This window comes from Symsagittifera roscoffensis, chromosome 5 (assembly GCF_963678635.1).
Source record: "Symsagittifera roscoffensis chromosome 5, txSymRosc1.1, whole genome shotgun sequence".
Taxonomy (NCBI): Eukaryota; Metazoa; Xenacoelomorpha; order Acoela; family Convolutidae; genus Symsagittifera; species Symsagittifera roscoffensis.
In genome coordinates this window covers 64,018,114-64,037,598 of record NC_087066.1, presented here as the reverse complement: position 1 = coordinate 64,037,598, position 19,485 = coordinate 64,018,114, and the positions used below count along the sequence as shown (strand labels likewise).

General features: G+C 35.1%; 1 protein-coding gene and 1 long non-coding RNA gene across 2 annotated transcripts in view; both read right to left on the bottom strand.

Annotated features, from left to right (window-relative positions):
- Window positions 1-19,485, bottom strand: part of LOC134846828 (PAT complex subunit CCDC47-like) — a 495,511-nt gene that overhangs the window by 360,515 nt on the left and 115,511 nt on the right. The gene's annotated exons all lie outside the window — the stretch shown is intronic.
- Window positions 898-11,019, bottom strand: LOC134846983 (uncharacterized). Its single transcript, XR_010162842.1, has 3 exons — window positions 10,949-11,019; window positions 10,735-10,757; window positions 898-972 (listed from the first exon to the last, which is right to left on the bottom strand). It is a non-coding gene; the product is annotated as an uncharacterized LOC134846983 (long non-coding RNA).

The following is a 19,485-nucleotide window of genomic DNA, read 5'->3' as shown; positions in this document are numbered from 1 at the left end:
ATATTTCCCTAGTTAATTTTAGAAAAAACAGCTGGAATTTTTTTGTTTGTAGTGCAACTTCCCAGAGCTGAAGTCCGCGACTGAAAGATTGCATAGTCGTAACCGGGTTTTAAGACACGAAAATCGTAAGCGTGGTCGCGGAAGTCTGAACATAAAGTCGCAAAGATCCGGAAAGTTGCCAAAGTTTAGAAATGAAGTCACGAAGGTCCAAAAAGTTACCAAAAAGTGGACATAAAGTCGCGAAGATCTGAAGAGTAGTCAAAGTCTGGATACGAAGTCGCGACAGTCCAAAAAACCGGCAAAGTCTGGAGTTGAAGTCGCGAAGATCCGGAAAACTGCCAAAGTGTGGAGATAATGTTCAATACCAGCGCGAATTTAAAATTGTATACAAGCTTGTAAAAAACAGATCTCAGACAGAATTTCGATAATCATAAATCAATTAAACAATTTTATAAGAAACTTTTCAAAACTTTTCAAATTAGGCCCGTATCGTATTTTCCGGAAGAAAAAAAAACAATCATCTTTCAAAATACTTTAACATTCTGAATGATGTCTTCTGCTACTGAAGCTCATAGTTTTTTTTTTGATTTCTGAAAAAAAAGGTGCGGACGGATGCGAAAAATGCGACGGTCGCGCCATGTCCACCTTTGGTCATGGTCGATATTGTTCACACCGTTCGCTCCTCTTTTTGGCGGGTCTCGTCGGTGGCGTGGTCTCTGCCCTAATCGCGAAGACATAACAAATGTCGGTCACAATATCTGATTGTGCCGTGACCACCCTGTTCGCATAAATCACGGAGGATCTGTTTGGTTGAAAGTCTGATATTTTATAAATACCCATTTTATCAAAAAAATTTAGAATTCTTGCTTTTATAGTGACTGATGAGCTGCAGGTGTAGTCTTCAGGGTAGGGGTTGTTGTTGTTGTAGTCCACATGGGAGAAGTGCAGTCCGCTTTTCATTGGGACACTAAGCTGTAAGCAAACTCTTTATCGGATAAATTTGAAAAAAAATGTTAAAGAAGATTAATTTAAATTTTATTGAAATAATGTTTCGAATTATTTGTATTAAAGTTTTTTTCTTTTCTTTTTTCCACTTCTCAAAAAAATGAAAGCATCCCTTGCAAAACTTAATTTCAAACAACACAAAAATATTAAAAAAATGGCAAGCAAACAAACTGTTCTTTGCATTACATGCATTTCGAACAAAAAATATTTGTTATGTTTGTTTTTGTTTTTATTTATAGAAAAAACAGACTTTGTATCACTTAATTTAACAAAAAAAGTAATTTCGTTTTTGCTTAACCTGAAAACACAAAAAAAATTCTAAATAAGATACCATTCAAAATTCAAACTGGGGGAGATCAAAATTCAAACTGGGAGAGAAAAATTGACAAGGGGAGATCAAGATCAGAGGCTGTAGAAAAGGTTTCAGCGCTCCAAAATTCTATAAACTTTATTGCAAAAGATAACCGGTACAAAATATGGAAATTTGAAAAAAAAAATCTCTGGTATTTCATGAAAAACTAACAAAAAAAAATGGGTCGAAAAACTAATGATCTATAACCTTTTTTTCTTACTTAAACAAGAACTGTCTTGTTCTATGCAGGGAACTAAAAATGCTCTGAAAAATTTTCAAAATGAAAGACGAAGTCAATTTTCTAGAAAACATTATCTTCTCTCTCAGTTTGAAACTGCTAAAATGTGTAATTTGTTAGTATGATTATAGTTTCAAGGAAAATGCTCAAGGTTTCTGTTTAAACTTAGGCAAAACAATTCGCTTTTTGGTATCGAAAGAAAACAAATCCGTTTGTTTAATCACCTCGATACCCAATTTTTTTCGGTGTTTTCATTGCAACTCCAACTGAGATAACGGGCCTATATGTCCCTTAACTCCCTCTGAGTTGTGTTTGTTAAGTTTGTTTGTGTAAGACACGTGAAAGAAAACTCAAAATACGAGCTCTTTAACTGTCTACGGAGACATGTTACTGTAACCCTGGTTAGGAATGACTTGCAATTGGTATTTCTGGTTGGATTCGTCTAGCCTTTGAATCAATGTTACTTTGCTGCAGCTAACTCTACTTTATGCAATTAAAAGAATAAAAGAATAAAAGTGAATTAGTCTAAAGTTAAAACATTAAAAAGTGAAGAGCATTCTCTTCGCCGGAGAGAATGAAATAGTGAAGATCATAAATGAGTGACCTGTTAAAAGGTTAAGTGACAGTTGCGGATATACTAAAAAAGATGAAATCGCATCATTCCTCTAAGCAGGAAAAGTTTAAATTGTACGAATTAACTGATTATCTAACTAACTGCATCCTTTCTCCCCCTTTTGGGCAACAAAATTAAATTTAAAGCACCGATAGTGTACTTGAAATAAGCTAGTGATAAATGATTAAATTTTGAGTAATAACGAGTAGGGGTATTAGAAACTTGCTGCTTTAAAACGTATGATATACAATATCCATCGGATAATGCAAGTTAAAATTATTCTTAAGAAGATTGCTGACTCAATGTAGTGTATGACTATGGTATGGCACTACAATTGAATTTAACTACGGCAATAAAGATTACTAATTAACTGATCCGAAGGAATATGTGCTATAATGACTCAAAAAAAAATAAATAACTTCGATAAGCAAAGTGTTTACAGTACGCTATCATTAACAGTAACTATAGCAGCTTATGAAGTTTTCCAATTCGGCGTTAAAGATTTCGCTGTCGAGTTCAGTGTGGTCGTCGAAATTGTCCGCCGCAATTCTTAAAGAATCGTCAGTTGATGATGAAGAAATTTGGTCTGAAGAAGGAGGGTCCGACTCAATCGTCACTTTCTCCAAAGAAGTCTCTCTGTTGTAAGTTGTCCCGTTTTCCGCTGTTGTAGTTGCCCAGTATAATCGGATTTGATTCCAGACCAGAGTTCACTTGAGGTAAATCTGACTTATCTATTAAGTATCTCTTACAATAGAACTTTGGCGGACCTACATTTCTACTAGACCGACGAATAGTAGGTGGATCGCTACCAGGTTTAGTTGGGAGCACTGCCGTAGGAGTGACCTCATCGATTGAATCCACTGTCTCGTATACTGGGAAGTCCATAGTAGCATTCTCCTCCATTGGTGAGGTCGAATTGTTCTTTGTGTCCAGTATTTGACTAGTCGCAGAAGATTCCGCCGGAGTGGTTGAGATTGGACACTGGGAAGTAGTTTTCGTCTCTGCTGGGATAATACTGACTGGGCACTGCGTTGATGGTTCGTCATCCGAGATAATGTTGTCGTCTAAAATCTCAACCTTAATACTATTATTAGTTTCACGAGGGTTGAGAGGGTTCCAGTCCTGATTTAAGTTTTTGAATGAGTCAGAAATAAATCGTTCCCTGGCTACGTCTCTACACGAAAAACCTCCAGCTATCCATTTCCAATCACTAGTATCAGAAATATCCGAGGGAAGAATCATAAATTCGTCCCAAGCAAGATAAACTGGAGGAGTTGTCGTCTTCTTTGATGAGGGCCTCGACACTCGTTTCCTTGTATTTTTGTCCAATGATCCTGATTCTATTTGGTGTCTGGTCCTGGGTTGTAGTATTCGCGGTTTGTTCTGTCTCCTACTTCAACATTATGGTTAGGGAAATACTTCACCTACTTCAACAATATGGTTAGGGAAATATGGAAATGAAATGTCGCCTTTAAAAGATCTAATTTTTGAAGAGTTTGATTTAGGAATGGCAAAATCTAATTTTCGAACTATTTTTCCGTCGGATAGTTCATGATAGGAGTTCATGATTTTTCCGTCGGATAGGAGTTCAGGATCTTTTTGTTTAGCTCCTTTTAAAACGGGTTTCCGTTGATACTCTCATTCGTTTTCCGCGGGATTTAACCTTTAAGCGGGCTCTGAAGTGGTAATCTAGAGGTGGGGGTTTTCGAAGTGGAAGCGTAGTCTGTATCATATCCCTTCTATTTTGAAGTCAAGTTTTTCTCGGGGATCAGTGTATCCTTGTATCCATCTTCCACTCTGTCATCCGCATTCCAGTCTTTTGCTCTTTCTTTAGATGTTGCTTTGTCTAAAATTCCAATGGATGGTTTACCCGAAGCCAGTTGTTTCCAAATTGTATTTGGTTTTCTATTAAAGTGTATTTCGAAGAGCATTTGATTTTTGATTGGTATGAAGATCAGAGGATCCAGATAATTTTTGAGGCAGCTTTTTTTAATTTACATTTTTAGGTTTCTTGAGCCATAGCCAAAAATTTAGGTTTTATAGTTTGTACAAGTTTCTAATCCGTTGGAGCGATGATCTCCTACTGTACAAAATATTATTTCAATATAGTTTGAGTCACAAAAAAATTGAAATCTTGGCTTTTAAAGCAAGATGCGTGGTCTACTTTAATTCAGTAAGGTATGCCGTGTAGAAATATTTAATCATGAAGAAACTCGATAACTGATTTTGATGAAGTAGGTGAAGTAATTTTTGCCGAAAGAAATTTTGAAAATCGATCAATGCAAAGTAAAATGTATTTATTTAATCCCCATTGTGAATCTAAAGCTCCTGCGAAGTCTAGGTTGAATTCTTCATTTGGTTCCAGTAAGGGGGAAGTTTGCTTATTTATGATTTAGGAATTATGCTTTTCAATTTCCTACCCGTCTTTGTACATTTTGAGCAATTAATGCCATGGAAATAGATTTGTCTGTTAATCTGGGGCCACCAGATGTATTGGGCGAAATACTTTTTTTCCAAATTGACCGGGATGTGTTTCATGGAGAGTTTTCATCGTTGCGTTTCTCAGGTTAAAAGGTATAACTAATTTACCGTCCATGCAGAGGAATCCATCGGACTCGTGTAAATCTCTTGTGAAGTGTTTGAAGTATAGAGAGCTCACATTAATCGTCTCAACCTTGTTTTGAAGTGCCTTTACGATAGGGCTCAACATAGGGTCATCTTCCGTTACGAGAGCTACGAGCTTGGCGTTAAAAACGGTGTTTAAATCCATGGGACGTTCAGGCAACTTCAAGTTTTCTCAGTATTTATTTACAAGGTTCTTTTGGTCCGATAATAGGGGAAAGTCTAAGGATATTTGAATACTGGAAACGGAGGGATTAATTACGATTTTTTTGTTATCCGTTTTAACAGTATCTACAATTTGTCTATCTACAGTTGAATTAATTAAACTACAATTAAGAATTGAGAAATAAAAAAATGCGGAATTAGAAAAAAAAGTAATTGAGGAACTAGTGTTGGAATAATCCAAAGGAATACATTTCGAAGTGCAGAATTCGGTTCTATTGTGATTAGATGAATAAATTGGAAAAGTCGAGTTAATCCATTAGTTTGAATACTGAAGCTATAAGGTAATTACGTAATTTTACGTAACCGGATTTGAACCAATAGCAGAGCATGTTTTTTTTCTTTCTCCGAAGGATTAATTGATTTGTTAATTTTATTTATATTCGCAACTACGAATTTTTTTATCATAATGTGATATGGGTAAAACTTTTCCAGATCAAATTCTTGAAATTAATTCGGTGAAATTCATATTTTTTCCTGCGACGTGTTTAACTGTAAAATTGAACGGTACTAGTCTACCAGCCTATCTTATTAGTCTGCTATGATAAATTTGATTTCCGTGGTTAGTTGACAGGGCGGAAAGTAGTGCTTTTTGATCTGTAATTACTTCGAAGTCTGATCTAAAAAGGTAATTTTTATAATGTTCGACAGCCCAGACAACTCTCAACAATTCTAGATTATTGGTAGAGTATTTCGGCTCGTGTGGGTTTAAAAACAATGAAACAAAAGAGATCGTTTTCCAATATTTCCCATAATTGCCGTGGAATTGTTCTACGGAGGCCCTCAACCCGTTGTGTGAAGCGTCGGTTTTTACTCTAGTTTTGCATTTTACGTCGAAATGGGTATTTTCAGTGAGATTGATGATCTCTGGTTTGATTTTCTCAAAGGCTTTTGTATGGGCAGTATTCTAATGGAATATACATTTCTTATTTAGCAGAGGTCGAAGTGGGCTTCATAAGGATGCTAAATTGGGTACAAAATTAATTTACTGATTTATAGATGCGAAAAATGATCATAACTTTTTCAGATTTTTTGGAATGGGCAAATCCTTTATTGCTTTTGTTTGTCGAATAAAAAGGAAATTCCTGTATTTGAGATTTTGAATCCCAACCAATCGATTTCTTTTTGAAAGAACTTACCCTTTGACCATTTAACTGCGAAGTTGTATTCGTCTAACGTAGCTAAAATTTTCAACACAATATTTTTGTGGTCTAAGAAATTTCCTTTGGATGCAATTAAAATTTCGTCCAAATAACAATTTGTAAAAGGGATCGAGCCTAGAGTTGGGTCCATAACTCTTTGAAATTCGTTAGGCATATCACCTAAGCCGTAAAAGCCAGTTAGAAGTTGGAATGCACCAGTAATGTCGCCGCCCACTATACTAAAATTTTGTTGGTTGCTAGTAAACTTGTCTTAAGCGAGTTGGCTGTATGCATTTTTCTAATCTAAATTTGTAAACCAAACTTCTCCAACGGAATCATTTGCTATTTGTGCCGCTACACTGTTTACCAATTCATGGATATTCGGCATCTGATGTTTATTCTTTTTTCTCTGTTTGTTAATAAATTTAGAATCCAGGGCTAACTTGATCGATTTGTCTTTTTTACAAGTAAAAACGATTGGGCTGATAAAGCGATCTTCGTTGCAATTTTCCAACTTCTTAAAAAGCCTTCGTCTTTTATTCTGTTAAGTTCAGTTTTAACTGAATCAAGTAAATGGAGGGGGAGTCGTCTTCATTTTAATCGGATGGGTTTTAATGGTTCGTGAAAATGAGTAATTTTCATCTGATTTTCTATTTTCCCAATCAAAAGTAATAAGTTTTTAAAAGTTTTGGAGACGTTTATGATTTCCCTTTCTGTATCTGCTGTTGAAATAAAATTTATTTATGGACTTTTACGTCTGGTTTGTCTGCAAATGAGAAAAGTACTTCAGTGATATGTCTATCCCCACTATGGGCAAGTTTTCATTTCCGAAAGTATTCCTCTCATGACGTTCTGTCAAAAAAATGGCAGTCATCATATGACTATCCGTTTGAAAAGCTAGGAAGTATCATTTTTCCAGAAATGTTTACGGCGTTGTCCGTGAACCCGCAAAATAAGTCCTTGGTTGCCTTATCCACCGGATAGATTTTTAGGTAAGGATCTCGAAGTTTCAATTCGTGTAAGATGTTCTTCTTGAAGAAGCTAACTGGGGCTACCGGAGTCCACTTGTATGTTTAAGATTATTTGGTTTTTTTTCCCGAGGCCAATATTCAGTAGTTTCTTGAGCTCTTTTCCTTCGTTGTCGAAAATTGTAGTTACATTTAAGAGAAAATAATCGTCATTTTTGCTTTGTCCAGGTTCTGACCATGCGTTAATCACGCCCCAACATTCTGTATTTTCATGGTCCAAATTTACATCCGGCTGATCCGACGGATTGAAATCTGTATTATCTACAATTTGGTTGCTTAAAATGTTTACATTTTTGTGACAAAATTTACAAAGTTTGGCAAAATGGCCTTTGTATTTACAGGATGTACAAGGAGTATCCTTCGCAGGGCAAAAAGCTAAGTATCCTTTGGAAAAGGTCCCGCCACATTTCATACAGGTGTTGCTTCGTTCGATGTTCAGTGTTGGTTCTCTTTTTATAATAAAATGGTTATGAGATTTATCTACAGGTGGTTCCTTGGATTTAAAATTGTTTGTAAGTTTTAAATGGTTTAAGATTTCCTTTTCATCAATGAATGCCAGATTTAGTGCTTCTCGCGGAGGTAATGTTTCAGTCAAGAGTTGTCGTTGGATGTCGTAACTTTTCTTGTTGTTTATGAAGGTGTCCCTGATCCATTCTTCTTCTCCTGCGCTATGTCACACTTCTTAGTCATTTCCGCTAAGGATCCCCAAAATTGTTCCAGTGACTCTCTGTCTCGTTGTTTTCTGTTTAACAATTTCTGCCTTTCAAAGTGACGTTTGTCTTCCTGACGAAAGCGGTTGCTAAGTATTCCCAAAACTCTTTGAATGAAATTTGTAGAATTGTTACCTTTGTGAACTTTTGTCCGAAAAATCTTTTTTCCTCATTTCCTAGGGCTAAGTACAGGATCCATCGTAATTTTTTGTCGGCTTCATCTATTCTCACTCCGTTAAATTTCTTGGTTTCTGATTTAATAGATGCCGTTTCCTTCTCGTCATATCGTCTTTGTTCTTGAATTTTCCTGTCTATTCTCGATTTTCTTTGGCTTTGCGATTCATTGTTCGTCGGATTTTCCAGAGTTGGAGGTTGAGCGTGGTGTTTTTCCGAGGGATTTAGTTGATTTTCGATGTCTATGTTTTCTTTAACAATAATAGCTAAATGAAAAAGATCGCTCCAATCTTCCCAAGGAATAGGTGGGTCTACCGTGTGGTTCCGCCAAAATGGAGGATTTCCTCTCACGTTAGATTCGTTATTTGACTGCGCCATGATAAAATGTTACTTTGTTGCAGCTAACTCTACCTTATACAATTAAAAGAGTAAAAGAATAAAAATGATTTAGTCTAAAGTTAAAACATTAAAAATTGAAGAGAGAGCATTCTCTCCGCCGGAGAGAATGAAATAGTGAAGGTCATAAATAAGTTACCTGTTGAAAGGTTAAGTAACAATTGCGGTAATTTTGATTAAGACGAAATCGCATCAGCCATATCTTCAAGCAGCGACCGCGGCCAACGACAGGCTTCGACTCTACGACCGTTAGATTGTTCCTAGTATTTCTTACAACAATTTGATGGTAGCATCGGACGGTTGTTTCAGTTTCTTCATAAACGTGTTTTGTTCTTAACCTAAATTTTCGACGAAAAATTTTTTGCATGTATAATTTTTTTCCTAGATTGATGTTTTTTCTATATAATGGTAAATATTTTTTATTTTCTTCTTGTACCACAAGCCTAAAAATTTTGCCTTCATTTTTCATGATAATGAGCATTAAAATGGTTTTCAAGACTTTATTTTCAAAAATATGTCATGAAAATTGTTGTTAAGAAATACATTTTTCTCTCAATTGTTTATAACCCATAAACTTGCCCATTTAGCTTGCTGTTTTTTGTGAGTTTTGATGGCAGCCTTATCATTATTTACTTAAACTGAAAAAAATCATAATAAAGTTATTGTTGTTGACTAGGATACAGATAAAATATTAACAAAAACTCGTCATAGTTTCGTAATGCAAATACTTTGATGAAGACTATGCTTTTAAGGGTCTTACACTTGACTTAATGGACTTCCTGTTTTTTTACCCGAATCAGTAAGGACTACTTTTTGAGTGCAAAAGGCAAAAATACCCTACTAAAAGAAAATCCAGCCCAGATTTACCTAAATTGGTTACCTAAAGTGATTCGGTTCTCAACTTAATCCAATGCAAAAATTTCAGAAATGTTTTTGTAAATATTGCTTCACATCTTTTGTTTTTGTACTGAATATGATTGTACAGTCTTAATGCTAACACATATGCTAAAACAAACCAATCATATTCCTACCCGGGTTGAATTTCATACAAGAAAAATGTCTATTATGAAAGTTCACATATGGCCTCTACAAAAATATTCTTATCAAGCGATTACCGAAAAAATAAAACATCAAAAAAGTTTTTAAATAATTTTTTTCAAAAAACACTTTTTAATTTAGTTTAAAACTCAAATAAAACAATTTTGTGGCAGTTTTTGTTAGTTGAGAGCAACTTGGTTATAAAAATTGATCTTATGAAAATTGTATAATATGAGTTTTTTGTAGAAAATTGGGGTTTTTTCTTTTTTGATTCCAAACTAGCGTTTTCGCTCAAAAAAAAATTACGATAAAAAAAGTTTTTTCTTGTATCTATAACCTAGTCCAGGCTGAGTTTTTCGGACAAAAAAATCATAAACAATTGTTTTCCAAAGTAGAGCCAAAAAGCAGTTTTAATTTTTGATGCCAAGATTAACCTATATCTGTAAAAAATGCAATTTTTTTCAATCGCTGACTTTTTAAGTGGGAAATTTCTAGCCATATGCAAAAGTTCATGTTTTTTGTCTATATTTCTGTATGCAATCTTAATAAAAACTGTATGGCAAACATCACCATTCATCAGTTTTTCAGCGTGTCAAGGCCAGGTGCACTCAGGGTTTTCTCAAGCTAAAAATTACTGGGTTAGTTTGTTTTTGGACAACATTTAAAATTTATATCAGAGATTTTTTTGTATTTTCATTTAAGTTGATCTTCAACTAATCGCTTTTATATTAGGTTTTATTTACATTTTATATTTATTTTTTTTAGGTTTCTTGAGACCTCGAAAACAAAAGTAAGATTCAGACAAGAATTAAAAATGGAAAAAGTTCGAAACTGTCTGTCCGAAAAAAAAATTGGGTGTAATTTATCTAAGAATACTCTATGAGTTAGCAACAAACTTAGGTCAACTCACGGTGCTTTAAAAAACTAACTTTAACTTACTCCCGTCCATTAGCGGAGGATGATTATAAGTCCACTCAATACCGCTACCAATTTTTTGGAAAAAAAATCTTCTTCCGTGCTTTTTACGAATTTAATTTTTACGAATGTAATTTTTATCATGACTTCTGCGCTGCTATACAATAATTTTGAGAGGGAAAACTTGTTTAGGAAACTCGAAACGTTAGAACGAAGACTTTACTCAGTACAAATTCACATCTTGCACTTGAAATAGATAAGGAAACAAACAAATCTAACCTGGTTACACATCAGAACAAACGCTAAAACAAAATAAACTGTTTGATGTAGCAGTATTCATAAAAAATGCAGTTGGAATTTCAGCTTTTCCAAAACACAATTCAATTAAAATTTTAAAATGTGCTATAATCAAAAGTGCAATAAAATCCTCGAATTAAACTGATAACTGCCTGTTTTCTTCTTCTTGTTTTTTCGGCCACTTGAAAAAACTCACAGCATCCACTGGTTACTTCGCATTGCTGTCTTTTGGCGGAATCCACGTCAGATCTCTGTGTTCCGTAGCTCCTCCCTTGTAACACAGGACAGATCATCTGATCTTCGCTTTGGTCATAGCGACAGAAACTGTACTCGAAGCCAGCGTCGTCTATGACTGGGAATGAGCACTCTCGGCCCGATACGGCAAAACATTTGCGAGCTTAAAAATGCAAAAGTTGAAGCATTACATGAAAAAGTCCGTACCACATTGTACATTCCTGGAATTTGTTCAGTCTCTGTAACGGGACGATGTAAAAGAAAAATTATACAAGCAAATAGTTTTGACTCTGCCAAACACCGGAAAATTTTAAAAAATTTCATCTTCCTCATTGGCTGAAACTTGCTGTGCATCAGCTATCTGCTCAATTACCTCCGAAGGAACTCGTCTTTATTTTAAGGTCAGTTTTTTTGCAGACCTCTAAAAATCAAAAATTTACATATATTTTTTGGCATAATATGCCGGCAAGTTTTAAAAGTGATTTTTTAACCATATGATTGTTGCTGTGCAAGTGGCACGAACTGACATGAGCACATTTATTGTTGCAATTTCTTCAAACTATTTTCAAAATTACATATGTTTTATTTGCAAATGGAATGATTCTTTAGCAAATAATCATCGAAAACTGAAATAGATTATTGAAACATTCAAGCTAATTGAGAAGTCAAATGAGAGCAAAAAATTTGAACTCTTCAGAGGGTAACTTCTCAAATGGCATAAAAACAAAACTTTTCCCAAATGGCAAAAATTTCAAGTTTTCATTCTTATTCGAACGTTTTCTATCGACTTTGATTTCTAAAATTTTGTCAGGAACAAAAATATGTGATTAGGATTTGAAATTAAGTGCTTTCAAACAAATGTTAAGCAACAATTGACCATAAGAGCTTATGCTTTTCGCTTTTGATTATAAAAAATTTTACAATTTGCTTAAGATAAAATGTCCATCAGCATTTGAATTGACGACTTGACCAATTTTTGTGTATTGTTCACAAAAAAAATTATTTGGAAATCTCAAATGCAACTGTTGCAAGAAAATTATGCCATTTAGGAATTAAGCAACAGTTCGAACTACACCCATTGGAATTTCCAAATCATAGCTCAGCTCACTTGACTCAAGCCTAATTTTTCTTGAGACACTTCAAATAATTAGGAAAAGCACATCCTACACAATGGTTTGGTTTAGTTCAGTCGTTTCGCGACGTAGCCGGAACCATTATAAAAGATCTTGGGTCTTATGCACTAATCAGCCCAAAATAAGTGTTTTTATATCTTAGTCTGAAGTCAACGTTGTTCAATCTGATTGGTTAGTTAGCCAACCAAATTCAAACATGGTCAGGCTTTTCAACTAAATTTTTGAGCAGATAAAGCTATTTTTCTGAACTTTTTCGGTACGGGTAAGGTTTCATAAAAAACAAGAAATTCATTTTTTTTGGACCAAGTTATCATCCACCCCTCCCCTCCTCTCCACCAAAACTTGTTCAGGGGGGAAGGATGTTAACTTGGTACTAAGTTAGGAATTTTCAGTCAATCAAAGTCGAGAATGTACATGCAGCGTTTAGCAAACCTAATTCATATCGAACACTGGGGTAGAGGATAATAACTTGGTCTAGATTTGGGGGAGGGGGGGAGGGTAAACTTTCGGTAAACTCGGTTTATCTTTTTTACTGCTGGAAAAGTTGATTGAAATGCCTGATCATGTTGCGTGAATTCGAAAGGCTAATATTAGCCAATCAAACTCTACCCCAAAAATTTAGCTTAAGATCTATAGATTTTAATTTTGAGCAGTTATGTGCAGAAGACCCAAGATCTTTATCCACGCTCTTAAACTTGTTCACGCGTTTTTAAATAAGCATTGTTGACATGTTTCGTATTTCAAGTAGAAACTGCGGATTGATACGGAGAAAATACCTGAAAAATTCAAGAGTGTATCATTCTAAATATTTTAATGATGCCAATGTAGTGACCAGATATTATTGCCGTTACCCCCCTTCTTGAGAAAATTCTAGCTCAGCCCCTGTTGCAAGGGTCAAAAAGATGGCGATTTACCGACCAATAGAGAGTTTTGGCAATCTCGCAAATTTTTTTCTCTCGACTTTTATAAAACATTTTACATGAAAGAGGTTTCCGAATTAGAGGAGAATATGTGTAATGCGTGTATGTTGTTTAAAAGTTACCACAAGCGGTCGTGTTGGTACAAGTCCCAGCAGTTGTCATCTCCGAATTCTCATCCACAGCTGTGGCACAGTTGGGGGTGGAGACGGCAGAGAATGAGTCATTGAGGGGATCCACCGAGCAGGTGAAATATGTCTTGCCCTGGTGTTTGAAGGGGAAAATGCAGGGCTCAAGTGATCCAGACACGCTTGCTATGCATGTACATTGGTCTAATAAATAAAAGAAGAAAAACTATATCATTTGAAAAAATGTAAAAAAGCACTTCAAATGAAATGAATCTTATACACTATGTTTTTGAAGTTTTGATGCTATGACAGAATGGCTAATTTTTTTAAAGGTGTTTTGGACACCATGACAAAACAGGAAACTGTCATAGGTTTGTATTAGGTGTATTACTCAACATGAAAAGAAAGGCAAATGAGTTGAGATGGATGGTCTAACTCATAGAGTAATTTCAGATAGGGTACACCGTCTGCTCGTCACGCTATCTTATTTTCGGCCGGATAGATTCGTGCAACTTCTTAGTCTAATACCGATCTTAATCTTACTCTTATATCTCTGATTCTCAATAGGTCTAGAGTATACTGGTTCGTTACGAGTCGGTCTCTTGGAGAAAGCAATTAAGTTGTAAGTTAAATTCAAAATGCTCTGGTGCTGAAATTACAAGTATTTTCAGCACTTACAAATAAGTGGGTTGAGCGATAAATAAGTGGGTATAGGGATAAAATATCTAATTTATAACCAATAAAAATATATAGTTTGGATCTGGTTCCACCCATCCGGGGTTCACAGGGTTTTTGTTCTTTTGACTTCTATCTGTAATGGAGGATGGATGATGATCGTTTGTACTTCGCGAGCATCATTTCTATTCCGTTCTTGGAGATGAAAGCTCCAGGAAGCTGGAATCGTAGATGTCAATCTGTCATTCAACAATGACTGTAACCGCCAACAAAATCAATCTGATTTCCAAATGGTTTGTTAAGATCGTTTGTTCTTGATCAGAGTGGAGAACTGTGCTTCGATCTTGTTTGGGAATGGCGTGAAGCTCGAGTTTGGAGTGATTGCCTTGTAACTCGGATCTGTTCGTATACTTGAACATCGAGAAGGTCATTGGTCTGATTCAATGAAGTCCTTTGCTTCGGTGTCAAGTCGTACTTCAAATCCTTTGAGTTGTGATTGTGAGCGGCATTTCGGTTGTGTTCAGCCATTCTGTGGATTGAGTGTGATGGGGTCGTTTTAGTTTCTTGATGCTCGTCTTGTGATTGTGTATGATCTTGATTACTGCATTATATAATTTATGCTTAGTTATAATAAATGTTATTTAGTTCTTCTTTTATTTATGATTTTTTAAAGTTTTTATCGCAAAAGCTTTTATTTTAGTTCTGTTATTTTTAAATAGTTACTCACAATTGAGCAGCTCTCGACAAAAAGAGGGAGTGTGTCACAAAGCGTGGGTTCTAGCACGGTGGCTTAGACCGGCTATTAAGCATGCTCAGGACCTCCTCTTCTGGTGGGTTAGGCCAGGAGTGAGGGTATGACTTCATGCTGGATTTTTATGGGGTCCTCTTTGGGTTAACTTTTTATGTCATATTTGTTACTTGTTTTTTCATTTTGTTGTTTTGGTTCTGTCCTTTTGTCGAAAATCAAATTGTTTGGTTTGGGTTTGGCTTTTGACTTTTTGGCGTTTTATTCATTTTTTTCAGACTTGTCAATATTCTTCAAAAGAATAAATTATCTAGTTCTTTAAGCTGGTTTAATCCGGTTTGGGTACCGTGGGTTTTCTTTTCTTAGTCATGCTGTTAGTTTGTGGTTTATGGTGTTTAGTAAGCTGCGTTGGTTAGTTTGGACTATTATATAATTCCTTTCCAACCGGGTTAAAAGAAAGTTGGAAACTTGTTGTTACTAGTTTGAGTTGTTGTTAGCGAAAATTAAAACTTGAAATCATTATTTTAATCAATTCGTAGTGTGCGAGCTGTGCGAGTGTGGATATAATTTGTTGGCGAATGAATTTAGCCTTTTAAAAGGTTAGTACTGCTTGCATTTATATAAATTTACTACTGAAAATTTTAAATTTACTGCTTTAGGGGAAAAAATTTACTACATTAGGGAAGAGAATTTATAGATGAATTTACTACTGTGGAGAAGAAATCTTACTGCATCGTTCATTGCGGTTTGCTAAAAAATGTTTATAATTTATAAAAAAGTTTGTATTTTTGATTTTTGGTTTCTTGTTTGTAGATGATCGTGATCTAAAGGCTAAATCTGTTTAGTTTGTAACATAATTTCGTGTGAACAGTGCAAATCTCGTTCTTTTGGAGTGAGGAAGTGGAAGATTAGTGAAAAAGTTTCAAATTTTTTGTAAAATGATTCATAAGCTTGAATGTCAATTAGTGCTTCTGAAATGATGTGATCGTGTTTTTTATCTATTGAGCTTAGTGTAAAAATGTAAGGTGTTCGGATGAAAAAATTTTCAGTTAGTTGAGGCTTAGCAAACTTATCGTCGTCGAGGAATTGGTCTTGGTTGGGTCGGATGATATTATGGTCATAGTGCTCGATGGAATATACGTTAGCTCGGGGTGCAGTGAACATTTTTAATTGCTTTTTGTATCCTACGTGCGTAAATGGTCGGGGTGTTAGTGCAGTAGTTAGTATAAAAAGGTCGTTTTTACTTTTTTCTATTTCTTGAGGTGTGTTAAAGAGTGGTACACAAAGTGGGTTTGAGAAATGATAAAATGATGTCCGATGGAGTGTGGGGATTAATACATGCTCATCGACATAGTGGGGCTGTTCAGTGTGAGTGACTAATTGTATATTGAGGAAAGAGGGGTAAAGAAATTTGGTGAAATTCGGGAGTATTAGTATGGTCAGGGTGGTTTATAAAGTCGCGGGCTATTCCGGGTTTGGAGGGAAACGGGTGATTAGGAAATTTTCTTTTGAAAGTTCTATATGCACAGTTATTAGTGGATGATGATTGGGTTAATGCTGAGGATTGGGCTAAAGAAGGGATATAATCTGAAAAAAGTGTAGGAGTTGGTGGGTTTGATATAATGGTTGACGATAATTGATGAATGGTTAGGTTGATATGGTTGACGATAATTGATGAATGGTTAGGATGTGAGGGTGTTTATCTTGTTGTTGTAGTGTTATTAGGTTGTTTAGTTCATATGAGATTTGCGTGGTATCTGGGGAATTATTGTTTGAGCGTTCATTCGTGAAGGAAGAGTAAGTTGGTGTGACTTGAGAAAAACGAGATAAAGAAGAGGGGGAGTCAGTTTGGGCTTGGGAATGGATGGGTCGAAAAGAGGGTTAGTAAAATGTTGACGGGCTGGGTTCTGAGTTTGCGAATTCATCAGGGGTTTCTAGATCTGAATTATCGAATTAGGAGATTGTATGAAAAATTGTGATATCTGAGTTTGCATCAGAATCCATGCCGGATGATGTGTTAATATGGGGTGATTCAGGTGGCGGGAAAGCAAAAGTGGGATGATGGGAATTGGGGTTTGGAGATTGGCTGGATGGGAAATTGAGCGGTGAAGGGATCCAACTTGTCGGCTCATCGTGGGCTAAAAAATTGATTGTTCGGAGATTGGAAATTTGTGGTAGGTGGCTGTTCAATTATTTGTTCATATGTATCGTCACTTTTTGTTACTATATGTTGAATTGGACTTTGTATATAATTTGGTCTTGAACTTGTGATATTTGCGAGTGCCACGTTTCTAAAATTTCGTGGTACTAATGACAGGGGATGATTACGAATTAAACTTGGTAATTGTGGTGCTGTGCGTAGTGTGTTTGTATTGTGTTGTGATTCGTCATATGTGTTTGGTGTAGTTGATGTTTTATATTATATTCTTTTACTTGTGCATCTAAAAGTATTTTGTTTATTGATGTGGAGAAAATTCCAAAAAATCATGCAAAAAGTATGCGTGCTACGCTTGCTTGTCTATTTACTTGTCTGTGTATTGCGCATGTGTTATAGATTCCCTTCAATAGAGAGAAAAGAAATCCAATAAAATTAAACATTGCGTATATTATAGCCAAACTTTTGTAAGATGTAATAGGGCCATCCTATAAAGGCAAAAAGTTAGTTTTTCAGATTTACAAAACTAAAAACATTGATTGGTGATATATCCTGTGGTCGATATTTTTGCCATTTAAATAAATGTAATCTTTAATATCTCTAAAATATCCGCTGTAACCATGTGCGTAAACCTTCGAAAATCCTGATGTTTGTGCAAGTTTGCGTAAATTCTGATCTATTGATTGTCCTTGTATTATGTCCATTTTTGTAAGTAGTTCTTGAGATTGTTATGTGCGAATATGGTGTTGTATGTCTGATTTAGAGTAGATGCCGATCGATTGTAAATCGATATTAGGATTGCGGGCAATAGCTCTAATACTTTCAGGTGAAAATTTTTTAATGGTTGCATTAGTGTTGGATATGGTGTGGGTAGATATTATTTATCTTCGTCGGGGTTTAATTGTACAACATTGTGGCTATTTTCTGATCCACATGGGACTGCTGTATCCCAAACATAAGTTCTTCTTGAGAGTGTATCAACAAAATGTACTTTATTTTTGTAGAATTTTGGGATTCTTCTAAAACATCGTTATCTTCAAAAACATATAAAGGTGATACTTTTTTGGTACAAGTGTAATACCATAAAATGTTTCCTTCATAATCAGTGAAGTTTGATCTATTTCCGGATGATAAATTTCCTGCATATGGTGTTTTTAGAACAGCTAGTGCGAGTGACTGTAGAATCTGCGTTCTTTCAGGTTCACATAATTGGTGTAGTGTTTCTAGTTCTGATACCGACATTTCTTGAAAAATTCTACTTTTTGCGTAGTCTAATTTCATGTCTGAATGTATGTCATAATGAATTGCGCCAAAGTATGCGCTGTTCATGAGTGATAGTTCTTGTAAACGTGTACTTTCTGTATCGTGTGGTTTTAGTTTTCCACCAATTCGTCCTCACTTCTTTTGAAATTTTACTGAAACGTATGAGTTTTCATCAGTATATGAGCGAGATGTGGCCATTTGGTTTATGAGCAATTTGCCTGTATTCATGTCAAAATCGTGTTCGTATTCGACAAGAATTTCTGAGTATTGTGTTTTGTAAAGCGGTTTGTTGTATTTGCATGCGAGTTCTGTTTCTGGGTATATTTGAAAACGTGTTATTTTTTTTTCTATTTTGTGGATGTTTCTAAACTTATGATTAGTACTTCTAATCTGTTCAGGGCTTACATTTTCGAATGGGATTGATTCAATTAAATATTTTAGGTGAAATTTAAACATTCTAGCGTGCATCTTTGCTACTTGAAAAATTGTACATGTTTCTTCGGGAAACCAAACAATGGTTGCTTGTGTGCGTTTTGTAGGATCGCAATATCCTTGGTCGTTTTTGCAAGGGAGTCTTATTCCTTGATTAAGTATTGTGTCGCCTTTTAAGTCGCGTGTAAGTTGTACTTTTCCAAATTGTATTTTCCAATAAAAAAACATTATTTCTTGGTATCCTTTATTTTTTGTATCTGCTTTGCAGTTTGAGGGATTATTTATTCCGATGTGTGGTATCCAATTTTTATCATTAAGATCGTATTTTAATCTTCTGTGTGCTCCATGGAAGGGAAATTTTGTATCTAGTCGTAATTGATCTTTGGTGTTTTTCAAGTTCGTCTTGATGTGCTAAGTCTGAAAAAACTTGAAAGTTTACAAGTTTTCTGTTTGTACCTATAATTGGTGTAATATTTAGTCTTTTTAGTTTGTTTTTACAATCTTCAGGGCTGAAGTGTAGTAATCTTTTGATGTTACTTTGGTAAAAAGATTATTGATCTAGTCTGTTTTTATTTCCGTTTGAAACTTGTGATAATGCAAATATGGTGTTGTATGTCTGATTTAGAGTAGATGCCGACCGATTGTAAATCGATATTAGGATTGCGGGCAATAGCTCTAATACTTTCAGGTGAAAATTTTTTAATGGTTGCATTAGTGTTGGATATGGTGTGGGTAGATATGATTTATCTTCGTCGGGGTTTAATTGTACAACATTGTGGCTATTTTCTGATCCACATGGGACTGCTGTATCCCAAAAATAAGTTCTTCTTGAGAGTGTATCAACAAAATGTACTTTATTTTTGTAGAATTTTGGGATTCTTCTAAAACATCGTTATCTTCAAAAACATATAAAGGTGATACTTTTTTGGTACAAGTGTAATACTAAGTGTTACTAAAAAATCCTGAGGTCCTGTGCGAGGAGAAGGATTTTGATTCGGTTCAGAAAAAATAAGAAAAAGGAGGTGTTGAAATGTGAATATTTTTAGAATAT